Below are 15,478 nucleotides of genomic sequence, written 5' to 3'. Positions count from 1 at the left end.
GTAAATGTGAATACTGAATAAACATGTTTATCAATTGTATGAACTAGTTTAAAGTTCCTAAGAAAGTCAAAGCTTCCTGATAGCGCAGATATGCGTACATTAAACAAAGAGCGATCAGTTATTGGCCGAAATGTAGCAGCTTTTAACATAGTGGAATGGTATTTGGTAGGAGTGAAGCTCAAATCTACCTACGGTCATACAGATTTTTTTCGCGTTTTCCTTAAACGGCTCAAGGCATATGCCGAGCTGGTTCGTTCGAAAATGATACAGTCGCGTCCATTTATCGTCATTGTCCAACCTGAGCTTATATTCTGTCTCTAATGGCCTTGCAACGTTACCTACACTATTCGACCTGACAGTGTTAATAGTTAACTATGATTTCTACGTATTGGCAAGGCCTGTTCAGTGCTATAGCCAAGTATAAATATTTAGAGCACAACATATGCACTCTGGAGTGTACGTTTACTAAATTTGAGAGTGTAACGGCCGATTGCTAGTACAAAATAAGGACATATGATAATAATATCTATTCTGTGCTTGATATTATTGGAATTTTTTGCAACCAAATGTTCGTGTAAAGCTAACTCTTACATGTGTAATTTACTGTGACAAAACAGTGGGACAGTTACAAGCGAATAGCTCCACTGTTACAAAAAGTTCTTTCATCAGTTTGGAACAAGAGCATAACTTTGTAATTACAACATTATTATTAAAGTGAACAATCAGATCAGTTTAGTGCCACCTCACAGATATTTAGACTGCTTAAAGTTAGCCTACAAATACTTAGCAATAGTCATTTCCACTCAGTTGTAACAGTGCTGATTGTAAGATCTGATAAAGAACAAACAACGTCGTTTTACTCTAGACCAAGAAAATAAAAGTTAAAAAAAAAACTTAAATTTGCGTGCATTTAACGCACTATAGCAATACATCACAGTATCGGTTTGGTTAGAGTTTCAGTCAGTAAATGAATTAAACTGCACAAAAACAATTAATGTGACCAAAATTATTGAAATAGCCTCAGTTCATCAGTATCGTTTAAGTGAAAGATTCTTATCTTACCTAACGACGAGGTAAGGAGCCTCTACAGATAATATGACTCAGGAACTTGTTTGCACAAGTTCAGTAAAATAAAATAGTCAGGCACATTACGATTTACTGGTCCTATTACGAAACGAAAGAAAGTTACAGTAGCGGTGGCTGCGAAGATATGCGGCAGGAGGTTACAAGCCTTCTCCGATATTGCCGTGAATTTGTTGCATTTGCATCTCATATCAGGTACACTTAGGGATGATGCAGAATTTTCATAGTGACAACATCCGTCGAACTACTGCGCATCTGTGGAGCTAATATATCGAGCCATGTCATCTCACAAGGAACCCCTTGAGTGCACGGTCCTAAGGTCAGCTTTAGTAAGGCTCTTTACAAAGTGCTGTGCTAACAGTTATGACAGAAAAATATTAGCTGCTAACGACTCACCATGCATACCAAGAGGGCGACAGAAGACGAGTGTCCAGGAGGTGCAGAAACCAACCTTCAGAGAGTTACGTATTATGCTTCACGAAACGGACATCGTCGACAGTCAAGAAATTCTCAAAACAAACCATTAACTTGCACCATGAACATCGAATGACAAATGCGACGCCACAGTGATCACAAACGTTCGTACCTCAAGATCGAAGGCGAACTCCTTTGGAGCTACAGCCCGTGCAGAATGTTCAGCTAGGTATTCAAGAATGCGTATAAAATCATATTGATGTAACGGGATGATAACTAATGGAATGTGATGGCATGCAACCGAGTGCAAAACAGTCTGTTGCGGACCTCAAGTGGTAATGGTTATCTTTTAAGGCGTAGCTGCATGTAGTGATTTATTACGTTTTATAGACACGGGAAACACAAACATCCACATGCTGAATTTGTCCAATGGTTCTAGGTGCTATGAGATGCAACGTCACAGACGTTTCAACAGGGATAGTTTGCTCTGAAGTAGTATGTTTTTTTTTATATGCAGACCAGGAATCAAGTAAAGGTAAATTATTTTGACCAGCTACTGGCAAAAAGCAATGCGCATATCGTAGTTGTTCTCTTACACCCATCTTCCCACTCTTGGTTGTTGCGATGTACATTCCCTACTGCCCTTGCAAGATCACGCACACGAGGAAGAATCGTGGGGAGCAGAGCTCCTCCATCTTATTGCACCACAATAAATAAGTTTCCAGGCAATTTACTACCCAAATTAAGAGGCCGCTTAATTGTATACGAATACGTTAAGAAACTGATCTTAAATGATCTTGATACAACCCTCTTGGTACATCTAATTTCCAGGGTTCCTTTCATATGAGTTTCCTCTTCAAATCACGATTAGTCGGAGTTAAAAACAAATTCCTTACCGAGCGATAGTTTGCTTCTCTCATCTACAAATTTTCTGGCCGATTCCACAGTTCGCTGCTCATTTTCGGGTCGACGCTTTGAAATTTCGTTGTCTTATTTCTTCCAATCCCGTAGCATTGTTTGAAGTTATTCCACCAACGACTGCTTCCGATGGAATCACTGTAATCTATGTAGCTTGCAGTTTGATGTGCATAACGTAATAGGTCAGTATAATGCACACCTTGTAAATTGTACCGGCATCCTTGAAAGGGACACACCAGTTTTTGTAAGAAGTGCGCCTTGTCCTCTCTTGAATATCCGTAGTTTTTCTTATGTGTAACAAGGTCATATTACTGCGGATCTATTCGAAATCTGTTAATAATTGTTTATTTACTATGTTACGGATGATCTTTCCAGTACGTAATTACGTTTAGTACCTGCTTCCTGTACAATAATTGCCCTTTTGCTATGTTTCACTGAAGTCGAGGTTTGTGACTCCCAATCCGACATGGATGATGAACTACGTGGCACGGCACCTGCTTCAGATCCACTTTCACTTGTTAAGCACTTATCATTATTGTACTCCTCATGTACACTCCTGGAAATTGAAATAAGAACACCGTGAATTCATTGTCCCAGGAAGGGGAAACTTTATTGACACAATCCTGCGGTCAGATACATCACATGATCACACTGACAGAACCACAGGCACATAGACACAGGCAACAGAGCATGCACAATGTCGCCACTAGTACAGTGTATATCCACCTTTCGCAGCAATGCAGGCTGCTATTCTCCCATGGAGACGATCGTAGAGATGCTGGATGTAGCCCTGTGGAACGGCTTGCCATGCCATTTCCACCTGGCGCCTCAGTTGGACCAGCGTTCGTGCTGGACGTGCAGACCGCGTGAGACGACGCTTCATCCAGTCCCAAACATGCTCAATGGGGACAGATCCGGAGATCTTGCTGGCCAGGGTAGTTGACTTACACCTTCTAGAGAACGTTGGGTGGCACGGGATACATGCGGACGTGCATTGTCCTGTTGGAACAGCAAGTTCCCTTCCCGGTCTAGGAATGGTAGAACGATGGGTTCGATGACGGTTTGGATGTACCGTGCACTATTCAGTGTCCCCTCGACGATCACCAGAGGTGTACGGCCAGTGTAGGAGATCGCTCCCCACACCATGATGCCGGGTGTTGGCCCTGTGTGCCTCGGTCGTATACAGTCCTGATCGTGGAGCTCACCTGCACGGCGCCAAACACGCATACGACCAAGATTGGCACCAAGGCAGAAGCGACTCTCATCGCTGAATACGACACGTCTCCATTCGTCCCTCCATTCACGCCTGTCGCAACACCACTGGAGGCGGGCTGCACGATGTTGGGGCGTGAGCGGAAGAGGGCCTAACGGTGTGCGGGACCGTAGCCCAGCTTCATGGAGACGGTTGCGAATGGTCCTCGCTGATACCCCAGGAGCAACAGTGTCCCTAATTTGCTGGGAAGTGGCGGTGCGGTCCCCTACGGCACTGCGTAGGATCCTACGGTCTTGGCGTGCATCCGTGCGTCGCTGCGGTCCGGTCGCAGGTCGACGGGCACTTGCACCTTCAGCCGACCACTGGCGACAACATCGATGTACTTTGGAGACCTCACGCCCCACGTGTTGAGCAATTCGGCGGTACGTCCACCTGGCCTCCCGCATGCCCACTATACGCCCTCGCTCAAAGTCCGTCAACTGCACATACGGTTCACGTCCACGCTGTCGCGGCATGCTACCAGTGTTAAAGACTGCGATGGAGCTCCGTATGCCACGGCAAACTGGCTGACACTGACGGCGGCGGTGCACAAATGCTGCGCAGCTAGCGAGATTCGACGGCCAACACCGCTGTTCCTGGTGTGTCCGCTGTGCCGTGCGTGTGATCATTGCTTGTACAGCCCTCTCGCAGTGTCTGGAGCAAGTATGGTGGGTCTGACACACCGGTGTCAATGTGTTCTGTTTTCCATTTCCAGGAGTGTACATTGTTTGCACAGTCGAGCTTATACGACACTACACATTCCACTGACTCACCTCCCAGCAACGCTAATATTTCATCTGCCGCTTCTTTCTCGCTCTGCGAAATTCCTAGGGTTTCTTTCTGACAAAATGTCAACTTCGGCAGCTGTTGTTGCAGATATGTGCAACGTTCGCTTTGTTTAACGTTGCCATTGCTCTGCTATGTATCAACACCACTAGCACTGTTGCGAGTTACTCCTCGACTAAGTAGTTAAGCTACGCTCCGTAGCCTCATGCTGTGCTCACCATTTGATACCTCCCGTCGTGCCACCTGTTGCCGTTAGAAACCTATATTGTGGTTGCGTGGTAGACAATATGTGGGGCATCGAATGTCGTAAACATCATTGACCGTTTGCGGCCTCCATGTCAGTTCCATCACAATAGCTTTTGTATGTAGGACCGCACCAGACTCGCCTGCTCAGGTGAAGAGCTTCCGCCCGACAAATACACTCTCTCTCTCTCTCTCTCTCTCTCTCTCTCTCTCTCTCTCTCTCTCTCCTACCATCTTCCCGTTACTGTCTGCTCTATTTCTCAGATATTACTTATACAAAGTAACCTTAACAAGGTACCAGTGGCAAGGTCATATCCACAATCTGGTTTTACAATATTAGATGCTTTACATAGGTATTTCAAATCATGAAAATCGTATTATTACAGAGAATAATAATAATGAAACAATTACTTAAATTATAGCAATCATATACATTTGTACGTTACAACCTCATTGTTAATGGTACGTTAGATCTTAATTGTCCTATCTTTGTAATCTTCCTTCTACATCTACATCCATACTCCGCAAGCCACCTGACGGTGTGTGGCGGAGGGTACTTTGAGTACCTCTATCGGTTCTCCCTTCTATTCCAGACCTCTCGACTGGCAGCAACTTCCACAGTCACGCGTCAGAGAACTTCAGCGAGTAACAGATACTCATACCGACTCCAGGAAAAATCGTTAACGAACCAAAAATATTTACATAATATTCAGTCTGCCTAAGAAGATGATATTTATTACAATTGTACACTATGGACAAAGTTTTTAGGCACAGTTTATAATGTTTTATATACTGCAGAAAACGTAGTAACGTGTCGCTACTGGTGATATTTTATTGATGAAAACTCTCTTCTGTTAAACAGGACAAGTCCGGAGTGTTTTAAAATAAAGTATTTAGCTAACTCGTAGTGTCACTCGTGAGACTGCATTAGTATCATCTTTGTTGATCCATTATGGACTGTGGGACAACGGCTGGCATGTATTTCTTGATACAATAGTTTACCAACAGCCATATGTATTGTAGAAATTTATTTTATGAACTTCTTATGTGCTACCAGTTTCGGGGTTACATTGATGCCATCTTCAGGCCCCTGTACAATGAGTAGAATAAATGTACTATTATAAAAATATGTAGAACATACGTTAACAATTGACAGGTATCTATGTTAACTATGTAAGTGGCTCAAAAGGACATATTGTACATCATTAAAACAGTGAAAACCATTAACAGCAGCATGACATAGGCAGAAGCATATTTGTCCTAATGTTACATATAGTTTTAATGATATACAATATGTCCTTTTGGGCCACTTTACATAGTTAACGTAGATACCTGTCAATTGTTAACGTATGTTCAATATATTTTTATAATATTACATTTGTTCTACTCATTGTACAGGGGCCTGAAGATGGCATCAATGTAACGCCGAAACTGGTAGTATATACGAAATTCATAAAATAAATTTATACAATACATACGGCTGTTGGTAAATTATTGTTCCAAGAAATACCGAGCATTAGTATCAAGTCGCTAACGCTCTCGAAAACGGAGTTTCACCTGATTTTCTACGTAGAGCGGTGGAGCGCTGTGATTACACCGTTCAGAAACGGAATTCCTAGGCCTGTTTCATTTCTTAAATAATAAAGAACTCTCCTCAGCGGTTACTGTCATCCAATTCATCCAATCGTGTAGCAAAATTATAAAAACAGAACCATCACCGAAAACTAGCGCACTCTTAATGTAAGTTACGTAAGTCAAAAGAAAAGCATTTAGATGCCGCTCATTCTCTGCCCTCACACATGCTTGTTCGCCTCTTATAACGGTCATCAAAATAAGAAAAATATAAGCAACCATAAGGCACATTTACACAAAAGAAACCGACACAGAAATACACAGATTATCTTAAAAAGCTTACTGTTTTACGGTGCCCGTCTTTTTCTCGGTCTGCCAGGATCTTTTTCCCTTTTTGGTCTAAGGTCCTTCACATGAGGCGATAGTGTCTCTGCATCCATTTTTTGCAGGAGCTCATCCCATTTCTTGTTGTTTCCATCCAGATTTTCTTTCACAGTCCAAAGTTTCATCTCGTTTGAAATATCTTCATTTCGTATATTCTCATTTTAGGAGGTACTGAGCTTTGATTTGTAAGACAGAAGATGGCAGTCCTGAAATTTGTCCAAATTTCTTGGAATTAATTCCAAATTGTCCGCAGTGTCTCACAGAGTGAGGACATGTGAAACTTGATCCGTCCATTGCATGGGAACTTTAATCCCGACATCTTCCTTTGTGCCATTCAAGACGAGTAGGCTGTGTGCGGCTCGAGGTTTAGCCAATTCCTGTCTCTCATCATCATACAACACAAGCATGATACCACACAACTCATACATCCACGATAGTCACTTACAACCAACAGGTACACTTCGACACACACGTCGCATATGAAGAGAACCCTTTCCGATCAGGTGGTTCAACAACCCTTCGGTTTCCCAGCTATCAGTGCCATTTGACTCTTTCTTCCTTTTGCTCTGCACCTCCGTTAATCTGTATACATGCGACAGCATGAGTAGCTCTTACATTCCAAAACGCTGTCCGTAAAAACGGGGTTTTGCTGTTCTCATAGCTCAGGTTCTACTAGTGACAAAAAGGTAAGGTTAAGTATTTTGTACAGCACCTGGACTAAGGGCCATTTTTATACCCTACAGAAGGATTGTCTTAGTGTCACTATCCTACAGTGTAGGGTCAAAGTGTGAACATAATGCACATCCTCCTTGATGTGGTTTACGGTGGGCTAGATGTGACGTATCGAAGCACCATTAACTCTCTGAAAATTCCCCAAAAATGATTTTTTTTTTATTTTTTTGCTGTCACCAGCAGACGAAAACCCTTCCGAGGATTCCAAGACGCTGTGCACAGCAAACGGATGAAATTATAAGATCCGCTAGTCGAACAGCCTTGAAAATTTTCTTGATATCTTTATTCTTTTCCGAGAAACATAGGTTCAAAGTTACCCTACTTGTACACGTAAAATATGCATGTAGCATCCGGTATGAGGCGAAAGCGTAATTTATAAAAAGACGTATCACAGAGACATGTGCTGTAAAGTATCTGCGTTACTACTAAAGCAGATGCAAAATTTTTTGCTCTTAAAATCAGGCTTGAGGTGTAAAATTAGTTCTGCGTTATTTCTGTTTCACGTAAGTAAACCATCTAAATTTTACTGACCAGTTTATTTCTTTTCATATGAGTTACCTGCCCTGCTGCAGCGGGGAAAAGGAGGGAACCAGCGCGAAGATGCTCATGTTGGAGCACAAAAAAATGCCAATATGTGCTTATCTGTTTAGAAGGTTGTAGTTGAAAAGTGGGGTACCACCTGGCTCGTTCTGCCTGCCGCGGCTCCTTTTAAAAAAATTTCCAATAATTTTGTCATGCGAACATATACGTGTTTTTTATACTGAGAGAGATGAAGACGGTGGCAGTGGCAAAAAGACGGAAAAGTAATAAATACTGAAAGATAGTAGACAGTGGATGTGGTATAGAAAGAGCGAAGGAGACAATGAGAGTGTGAGAGAAAGAGAGTGACATTGTTGCAGTGAAAAACAGTTGGCAGCGACGCAATATGATAGAAACAGAGTGAAGGAGACAATGCCAACGAAGATGAGAGAGATAGTGTGAAGAGACAGCAGCAGTAGGAATTAAGGAAAGAGATATTAGCAATAAGAGAGACAAGAGGGAGACGGTGACTTTGAGAATAGACTGTAACAGTAGGACAGAACGAAGGGGACTCTCATTGTGACACAGGAGACAATGACAGAGATAATGTCATTGTGCTGGACTGAGCGAGTGGGAGAGGTAGACTAACTGGGAGAGGATAAGCATGAGCTTTTTACGGCGATGTACTAGTATGTGTGAGCGAGCTACAGTTATGGGAGCTTGTAGGAGTTTGAGGTGACTCCCATCTTTAAAAAAGTGCGAATATATTCGAATGCAAACATTTTTGGAAATATTTTAAAGGTGCTGAGGACGGTAGAAAGAGGCAGCTGCTACTTTCACTTTTCAGTCAGAGTCTTAAATAAATAGGAACATATTTGCATTGTTTGTGCTCCGATAGGAGCATTTCTCTGTTGGTAATTGTTACGCAGACCGTCTCAAAATATCGCTGAATTTGTCTCTGAATTCGAATGAAAATGGTGTATCGGGATTTTTTACAGCTCTGCAGCTTTAAGTGTGAATTAATAAACATTCAAAACATGGCCACGCCGTAGAGGTAAAACCGCTTCTAGCCTTGATATTAGACGTAAATTCAACAAGAAAGAGATTCCATATAATTCTTCAGGTATTTCATGTCCTGTTGAAGCAATCCATCATGATTATAATGCGAGGAACTTAATAACAGTGTTTCACAAGTGGTTTCAAATAGTCTTTGACGTTCCTGTGGGATTGAGATCAGGTGGTTTAGTGGGTAAGTCGATATGCTATAGGGGACTGAATGCTCGTCAAATAAGGAACGTGTGTGAGTGTGTGTGTGTGTAGGCAGCAGTCATCTTGGAAGACAGAAATTTCCACCGCATACTTGTCGTGAAGATGTTGAAGAAATGGCAACACGTACTCACCGAAAGCGTTTAATAGACGTCCTGGATCATGTTAGTGGTAACGTGAATGTGTGGAGACAGTTTCACGGTACGAAAAACACCCCCGAAACATCACATAACCAACTCCGTCTGAACTGTATTCTCCATGCACTGTGACTTAAACACATCGTTGTGGTCTTTAGGTCATTCGAAGCGTTGAATTATTTGATAAGAGGCAAATCGCGGATACTCGGACTTGAGTATACGACTCCAGTCAGCTTCTGTCCAGTTTCTGTGTTGTTTGATCCACTGAAGACGTGCAGCAAAATACGAACTTATGAGCAGTTGCCTTTTGTGAAGCAGTAGACTCCATATGTCTTTTTCTTGCATTTCGCTTCGCCATGTTCTCTCGGAAGCTGTTTGAGACGGGCGTGCATTCACTGACAGCAACAGTTATTCCTCTTGCATCAGAGGCCAATGCCAACTGCTAGGAATGACATTCACCTCCGGTCCTTTTGCGAACACCTTTATTGCGCCGTATTACATGGCTGAAAGAGGTACACCATTCCTCTAGGCACTGTGGAGACAAGCTCGGCTGCGAGTGATGTGGTCGCAACTCCTCTACAAGCTAGCCTTCCCTCCACACCGCAAGTTGCACGGGGCAGTCTATATGACAGGCGAAGCGAGTGCGGTAGCAATTCGGATGGCCTACTACTGATACCATTGGGGGAGTCAGCCAGGACAAAACTATTCCATCTGGTATTTAAGATGTATGAGACAGGCGATATTTACTCATACTTCAAGAAAAATGTAATCATTCCAATTCCAAAGGAATCAGATGCAGACCGAACTATCAGTTTAATAAGTCATGCTTGCAAAACGCTAACACCAACTCCTTACAGAACTGGTAGTACCTGACCTATGGGAAGAACGGTTTAAGTTCCGAAGAAATGTAGAAACACGCGGTGCAATACTGACCGTACGATTTCTCTTAAAGATAGTTTAAGGAAAGGCAAATCTACATTTGCAGACAAGAGAAAGCTACGGGAAGTGTTGAATGGAATACTCTCTTTGAAATTCTGAAGCTAGTAGAGGTAAAATAGAGGGAGCGAAAGCTATTTACACCTTGTACAAAAACCACACGACAGTTATAAGAGTCGAGGGGTATGAAAGAGAAGCAGTGGCTGAGGAGTGAAAGAGAGTGTTGTAGCATATCCCCGAAGTTATTCAATCTGTAAATTGAGCCAGCAGTAAAGAAACCAAAGAAATATTTGAAGCTGAAATTGAAGTTCAGGAGGAGAAATAAAAGCTTGGTTTGTGGATGACCTTTCAATTGTGTCAAACAGCAGATGAACGGGATGGACACAGTCTTGAAGGTAGGATGTAAGATGAACATCAACAAAATCAAAAAAAGGTTAATTGAATTTAGCTGAATTAAATCCGGTGATGTTGAGGGAACTATATTAGGAAACGAGACACGAATAGTAGTAGATGATTAGAGGATATCAAATGTAGACTGGCAATGGGCAGATAAGCGTTTCCAAAGAAGAGAAATTTGTTAACGTCGAATATAGATTTGTCAGTAGGTTTCTACTGAAAGTATTTTTTCTGGAGTGTAGCCTTGTATGGAAGTGAGACATGGACGATACAAAGTTTAGACGAGAACCGAATAGAAGCTTTTGAAATATGGTGCTACAGAAAAATGCTGAAAGTTAAGTGGGTAGGTCACGTAATTAATGAGAAGGTACTGAATGCTACTGGAGAGAAAAGAAATCTGAGGGAGAGCTTGACTACAAGAAGAGATTGGTTGATAGGAAACATTGTTAGACCCCAAGGGGTCACCTATTTAATACTTGAGGGAAGTTCTGGGGATAAAAATCGTAGAGTCCAAGAGATGAATACAGGAAGAGAATTCATGAGTATGTAGGTTGCAGCAGTTATTCGAACATGAAGAGACTCGCGCAGAATAGAGTAGCATGGAGAGCTGCATCAAACCAGTCTTCGAACTGAAGACCACAACAAAGAACTACAGAGGTCGGCAGCATAACAGGAATTATGTTGCTCGTCAGAAGTCACGTGTAACAAATAGCGCATAGTTTCATATCATTGCGCAAACTAGGATACAAGCCGTGCCCTGCAGATTAAAAGCTGGTGGCAGTTATAGTAGCAGTTTATCACATTTCACCTGCTGAATGAATATCGACCCGTCCACCAAAGGAGCCTCATACTCTCAGACGACGAGTCCTATCAGTAGCCCGGCGACTAAGCAAGACATCGCCAAAGATCAGTGTCTACAGTGGGAAGAAGATAGTCCTATTTACTGATTTTGATTTGATCTCTATAGAGGACACTGGAACAGATTAGCATTATTGTACAGCTATCAAATGATAGTTGCTTATTTCTGTTATTATTTCCGTTAGTGCACGAGTCAATCTAGTCGTATTCGCTGATTTAGATTTAATCTCTAAACAGGACACTGGAACAGGTTAGCAGTATTATACAACTATGACATAACAGTTGCTTATTTCTATTACTGAATACGTCAGTCTTTTGAAAAGAGATACTTGTAGTTATTTCAGTAGTAGTACTTCATATGCAAGTCTGCAGGCTTTCGTGGCCGTTGTCACTGAAGTTAAAGTCTTCTGGGTTATTAGGCCGCGTCATGTTTCTTCTAAAATGATCCACGTTTCGACACCTCTGCTGGGATCTTCCTCAGGATCTCCTGGTCTCCACTACTGCTAGAACACTGTCAGAGACCAGTGTCGCGTCCCCTTATAAAGAGGGAGTTTTCACGCGTTCGTCCTACGAAGTGATAGTATTTGTTAAAATTCATATGGCTACCATTGGTGGGCCATAGTCATAGGCTAATATTCCCGCTCTGATGTGGAAGAAGGGGCGTTGATAGCCAATCTCCTGTGGATACCATTGGCGGCCCGTCGTCATAGGATAGAAAGGCATTATTCCACACTTACGCTGGAGAAGGGTTATTGGTTGAAATTCCTGCTACCGCTATTGTTTGGTCGTCATCATTGCTTCTTCGATGTACACGTTGAACAGTACGAACTGAAGAATATATCCCTATCCTACACCCTTTTTAATCCGAGCACTTCGTTCATCCAATCTTCTTGTTCCCTCTTGGTTCCTACATATATTGTATATTACCCGTCTTTCCCTGCAGCTTACCGCAACTTATCTCATACTTTCAAACACCTTGCACCGTGTGACAACACTGAAGTGTGCTTTAGGTAGACATATCTTACGAACGTGTCTCGATTTTACTTCGGCCGTGCTTACAATATCAGCTACAAAGTCAGAACTGCCTCCCTGGTGCCTTTACCTTTGCTGAAGCCAAACTCGTCGACGTCTACCAGACGTCCATTCTTCTGTACATGATTACGATATGGATACTAATCCACAATTTACACTTCGTATTTTCTAGTTGTTATAATTGTTTAGTCATCAATTGATAGTGTTGGATTATATGTTCTTTTATACTATCGGCACAGACAAGCGTTGAAGACAATGATTTTTATGTACATGTATAGATGTCCTTGCCACTGATGTGAATGGATATCAATTTGTTGGGTTTTCTGTGTTTATATATTTTTGACGTCAGAGGAATTCCGAACGGTGTATTGTTCAGTGCGAAGAGTTGCTTGCGTTCTTATAGAAGCACGAGTAGTAGGTGCTGAGGCAGCAAACAAGGTTTTTTGTATAGCAACGGATGACATAGACGAGCGATGACTATAGGAATATGTGTTGTGTTGCAGAACATTAGGATGTTCACCAGTCTGCAATAGTCTGGTCTCCAGCGAGAGCATGTGATAAAATATGGTGTATACTGCTCCTTCAATTTCTTTTGTTTGTTTAATAGCATACATTAGAGGAGAAGCGGGATAGATACAAGGAGGATCAATGAGAAGGATAAAGATATACAGAACGCTCGATGAGTTGTAATAGCAAATGAACGACAAAACATATGAATATTATACGAAAACGGGTACTTAATTTCATGTGGTGCTAAAAGTAACATGACAAGCATCTCAACTTGGATTTCCACTCAGGGATTATAATGGAAAGGTAATTTCATGTATAGATAATTTGAAGATCTTGTCTTGTGTGTGAGTAATTGTCTACGGAAGTCTGGGAGCGTATGAAGATAATGAAGGAATGATCAAGAGGAAAGGTAACCTATAGCCTGAATCGGAAGGATGTGACCATCCAACAGCGAAGACTGCAGTTGTGTACTAGTATGTTGATTTTATAAAATTTATCGTTATGCTTAATAGGTACTAGCACGATCTACAGGAATACCTATGTTTACAATGCATGCAAATCAACCATATTATGTACTCCTAAGGCATGGCATGAATGATATGGGGAATATACTAATTTACTAAACGTGTTATTAATATGGTTCTAACCATTCTTGAACTATTTTAGAGTATCAGAGGGAGCAGAAAATAGAAAGATCAAATTCTCATCAGCGTAAATGTCAGTCATTCATGACCAAAACAACTGCTATGAAAGAAACACTTTAGTGTACATCATATAAAATTTGCTATTGTAAGGACTTGTAGGCGTTTGATCCACATTTGATGTCATTTGAACCTGTATTTGTGGTCACTATTTTGTTTGTATTTACTATCAGAGTCACACCATTCAGTATAAGTTTTTGAAGAGAAATATGAGGATGTACGTAAGATTGTAAAAGAACTGTATGCTCAGTCTGGTCTTAAGGACTGCGCAGATTCACGTGGACACGAGAAGTGGGGACCAGACGTCTGAGTGCGGCATGCTGACAGCCGGCGTAATGGGAGCACTGTCAAGGGAAACTCCCCAACGCACCGCCCTCAGACTTAGTGGTAAGATAGCCCAGCAGGTAGCCCGTTAAAAACTGAACACAAATCAAGGATGACAACAGGGAGGTGTAACGAACTCTGGAAAAAAAGAAGCGAAATGGAAACAGTGAACGCCCAAAGATCAACATAAGTAACACTGAACGACTTTGAATAACTTTGGCGTCGTGGTCATGTGGTCACGGTGTTGGGCGGCGAACGGGGAGACCAGTGTTCAGATCTTCTTTATGTTCGCTGTATTCAAATTTGTGCCTGTGAATGGCGTAACGTCCGTTTGGAACAGCGGCGTGTAACGAAGGGACTTCCAGAGGTACGTACCTCCTATATGTTCTACCCAAGTACCACATGTTGCGTTCCGTTTTGGAAGTTTTGACTCTTGAATTCCTTCGTTGTAACATAGTTCACACCAGTTTATTTGTTGTTTCCTTTTCTGTGAGAGGTCTATGAGGCATTTCGCCTGCTCACACTATTCATCACGGTAATATATTCTTACCATATGTCACATTCTATAACCAATATATAGTATGATAATTGCCAAGACTCCAGAAGGAGAAAAAAAAATGGTTCAAATGGCTCGGAGCACTATCGGATTTAACATCTGTGGTCATCAGTCCCCTAGAACTTAGAACTACTTGAACCTAACTAACCTAAGGACATCACACACATCCATGCCCGAGGCAGGATTCGAACCTGCGACCGTAGCAGTCGCGCGGTTGCGGACTGAGCGCCTAGAACCACGAGACCACCGCGGCCGGCTCCAGAAGGAGAAGACGGACGGACGGTTCATAAATTTCTGAAAAAAATAATGGCGGCACTAGGGAGATTTGGACACAGTTCTTCCACTTCGCAGTCCAACACCGTGACTACACAGTCATAATACCGTGGTTCTTGCGAGCCACTCGATGTTGCACATCATGAGCATGGACCGTTCACTGTTTCTATTTCGCTTCTTTTTTTGCGATTCAGTACACCTTCTTCTTGTTTTCATGCTCGATCTTTGTTTAGTTTTTGACGGGCTGTTCACTGGGCCGTTTTCCACTGACGGGTGCGATGCGGCGGGACCATGCCCAGAGGCGAGATAACAAGCGTCACGGCCTGACAACACTGGGGCGAGCAGCAGGTCTACACCAACTGGCTGCCCGCCCCGATAGCGGAGTGGTCAGCGTGACGGATTGCCGTCCTACGGGCCCGGGTTTGATTCCCGGCTGGGTCAGAGATTTACTCGACTCAGGGACTACATGTTGTGTTGTCTTCATCATCATATCATCCCCATCCGGCGCGCAGGTCGCCCAATGTGGCGTCGAATGTAATAAGATGTGCACCAAGGCGGCCGGACCTGCCCCGTAAGGGGCCTGCCG

The sequence above is a fragment of the Schistocerca gregaria genome, chromosome 2, assembly GCF_023897955.1.
Source record: "Schistocerca gregaria isolate iqSchGreg1 chromosome 2, iqSchGreg1.2, whole genome shotgun sequence".
NCBI lineage: Eukaryota > Metazoa > Arthropoda > Insecta > Orthoptera > Acrididae > Schistocerca > Schistocerca gregaria.
This window is presented reverse-complemented; position numbering follows the sequence as displayed.